Genomic DNA, 3,590 nt, shown 5'->3' on the forward strand with positions numbered 1-3,590 from the left:
AAAGGAAAGTAAATGGGCTTTATTATCATTGGCCTCACTGACCAGTGGCTCTCCCTTTTTTGTCTCCAGAACTCATTTGTTGTCCAGACACCCTCTATCTGCCTCTAATTGAAGCCAAAGGTAGAAGGTTAGAAGACCGGCAGCTTAGGGACATAAGCAGTAGGGCTCTTGCCTGGATACGGTGCCAGAGACTTGATGTCTGCTCTTTCCTTCTACCATCCTACCCCACTCCCCAAGGGCTCTACAACAATAGGCTCTTAATGGGCTAAAGAAGCCTTAGGACCATCCAACTCCATTCTAAACTATAGGTGTAACAGTCAGGGTTCTACAGAGAAGGACCACCAGTGGAAGATATACAAAAAGAGATTTTTGTAACATATTGACTCATGCAATTATGGAGACTGAGAAGTCCCATGATCTGCTGTCTGCAAGCTGGAGGCCCAGGAAAGCCAGTCAAATGGTTTGAAGGCCTGAAAGCCAGAGACCTGGTGGTGTAGATTCCACTCCAATTCTAAAAGTCTGAGAACCAGGAGAGCTGAGAGAGAGCAGGAGAAAATGGATGTTCCAGCTCAAGCAGTCGGGGAGAATTAGTTCATCCTGCTTCTATCTTTTTGTTCTATTGAGACCCTCAAGTGATTAGATGATGCCATCTGCTTTTCTCAGTTCACCAAATCAAATGCTAACCTCTTCCAGAAATAATGTTTAAACAGTTATCTGGGCATCCTGTGGCCCAGTCAACTGGATGGATAAAATTAACCATCCCAGTTGGTAAAACAAATACAACTCCCAAAAGGGAGACAGGTACAATCTTTAAGGACACTGCTTTCTCTGGAGAAAACTCTGTACTAAGTTTGTTCAATACAGGGAGGTTCCTGACTTAGTTGGATTCACAAGAAGCAGACCTTGAGTCAAGGATTCATACGCAAGTGATGAGTTATGGGAGTGCTGATGAATGAGTGGGGCAGCCAGAAAGGGGAGAGAAGTCAAGGGAGAGTGTACTTTTAGGCAAAATCCCAGCTTTAACTTGATGGTGCAGAGGAGCTTTGAAATGCACATTATACCTCCAAGTATGTCCCAACTCAAGGGAAAGAGCCGGGTTTTCATAACCTGTCCCACCTGTCATCTGCTAAGGCCCACCCCAAAGGAACCTAATTTCCCAGGCAATTCTGGCTGTCTGCTGGTGTAAGCAAAGTGGCTCAGGACTGTAGTCCCAAGAAAGCCACAGGTGTGGCCATCAGGAAAAAAGTATATAGAAGTCAGAGGATGGCCACAGACACAGCCAGAATCCAAGGGAATCTGGGCAGGAGAAGGGAGGGAGCACCACCTTAAAGAAGAATATGATGGAAAGTAGGAACAACGGAATCTATTCCACACACATATTTGCACATGTTCAAAAGGGCACATGCCCAAGAATGTTCATTTCAGCACTGTTTTTAGATAGCAAAAAATAAAAATAAAACATTGGAAACCATCTAAATATCCACTAATGGTGGGCTAAATAAATCAATTACAACATGTTCAGATTATACTATTCAGTGAATACAAAAAATACATGAGATTGTTATGCTCTTCAAGCTATATTATTAAATGAAAAAAACTCAAATTGCAGATTAATAATGTTACCATGCAACATATTTTTTAAAATTTAAAATTAGATGTGTAAATAAATTTACACACATCCATGTGCAAAAATGTCTAGAAAAAGGTCTAGAAAAGTATATGCCAAAGTGAGGAGAGAGTAGGGTTGCTGTGTGTGTCAAAGGAGACTCATAACATTTTATTCAATAGGCTTGATTATTAGAATATTTTCCAGTAACTGTGTGTTTATGTATTATTCATGTAGTTACAAACAAAATTACCTTTGTAAAAGCAGGTCTGACATTTTGAAATGTGGAGCTGTAACTGATCTATGAACCACAGGAAAAAATCAAAATTTCTCCTTTCCATCCTTATGTTTTTGTTGTACAATGCCCTTGACAGAAAGTGGAGGTAATTTCCAAAGATACCCTGACCCCCAGGAATCAAGATGGCCAAAGGGCATAATAATTTTCTGTGTTCAGTTGACATTTTGTTATGCCACTAAATGGACTCTTATCTTTCAATATTTTAAGGTTTAAATGTCTTCCATAAACCTGTCTTAGCAGGAAACATCAAGCTTTGCAAGATGGATATTACATGACCCTTAAGGATGGAGCCTAGGACACTATTTCACATTTGGGGTCTTCTCACAGCCTCTGGTCCATGTTTTCCTTATGGTAGAAGCTGAACCAGTGTCAGTTGGCAGGCTCCCAAAGATTCTTCAGGCACATTGGCACTTTGCTTCCTTAAGGGTGCTAGAATACTTACATAAATAAAGAGCTTACTTCTCAAATATATGTAAATCTTAGGGTACTTTGATTTGGATGTAGCTTGACTTAGTGTAATGTATTCATGGGTTTTTAGGTCTTAAGACTTATATTGAGAAGACAGTGGCAAAGCATAGCGCATATAATAATCTTCAAACTGGTAACAAGGAAGGGTAATGAAATGAAATAATAGAGCCAAGTAAGAGAAACGACAAGATCAAAAAGAAGGAATGGGGCCGGGCACGGTGGCTCACACCTATAATCCCAGCACTTTGGGAGACTGAGGCAGGTGGATCACCTGAGGTCAGAGGTTCAAGACCAGCCTGGTCAACATGGGGAAACCCCATCTCTACTAAATATAAAAAATTAGCTGGGCATGGTGGCGGGCACCTGTAATCCCAGCTACTCAGGAGACTGAGGCAGGGGAATTGTTTGAACACGGGAGGCGGAGGTTGCAGTGAGCTGAGATTGTGCCATTGCACTCTAGCCTAGGTGACAAGAGTGAAACTTGGTCTCAAAAAAATAAAGAAAGAAAGAAAGGATGAAGAGTAGATAAGTAATTTCGTAGAAACTGAGAGAGGATTCTCCCAGAGATGAAGTTACTGTATTTTTTTTATTCCTTTCTACTGTCTCCTTTGCTAAAATGCTCCCACCTCCCAACTTAAGAAATCCACAATCCTGTCTCATTCATAAGTAGCTATGACCCATCTCTCTCCTTTCATTCCCAATCAGTAGTTGTGAATGCTTTCCCACGATCATCACCTTCACAGCTATTCAGCTCTCCCACTTGGCTCCACTCCACCTCGCTTGCGAAGGTTATCAGTATCTTTACAGTTTCAGAATCAGATGGACATTTTTTATTCTAGTCTCACTTGAGAAGCAGTCTGGTGTCATGAAATGAACCTCAGCGTGCTCCTTTTTCGAGATTTGACTTAAATGTCACCTGTTTCAGCAAGGCACATGCCAACATGTCTTCGAAGAGCTGGGTACAGTTTTCTCTTTGTGTTGTTAGTACCAACACATACATTCCATTTAGAACTTCTGTCATTGTCTTATCATGACTTACAGATCTGTCCCCTGCAGTGGCATACAAGGTTCTTGAGGGCAAAGACTGTATCTACGTTAATCCTGTCCCAGTGTCCGGCCAATAGAAGGTATTCAGTAATAGCTATTGAGTGAATGAGTTAATGAATGACTGAATGAATTGGTAAATGAATGCTCATACATAAGTCTGGAAAACAGACA

General features: G+C 41.2%; 1 long non-coding RNA gene across 1 annotated transcript; it reads right to left on the minus strand.

The window, feature by feature from the left end:
• Positions 1 to 357: 357 nt before the first annotated feature.
• Positions 358 to 3,325, minus strand: LOC105528650. The gene is made up of 2 exons (XR_001004390.1): positions 3,108 to 3,325; positions 358 to 535 (listed from the first exon to the last, which is right to left on the minus strand). It is a non-coding gene; the product is annotated as an uncharacterized LOC105528650 (long non-coding RNA).
• Between the last annotated feature and the right edge of the window lie 265 nt (positions 3,326 to 3,590).

This window comes from Mandrillus leucophaeus, unplaced genomic scaffold (assembly GCF_000951045.1).
Source record: "Mandrillus leucophaeus isolate KB7577 unplaced genomic scaffold, Mleu.le_1.0 Scaffold728, whole genome shotgun sequence".
NCBI classification, from domain to species: Eukaryota; Metazoa; Chordata; class Mammalia; order Primates; family Cercopithecidae; genus Mandrillus; species Mandrillus leucophaeus.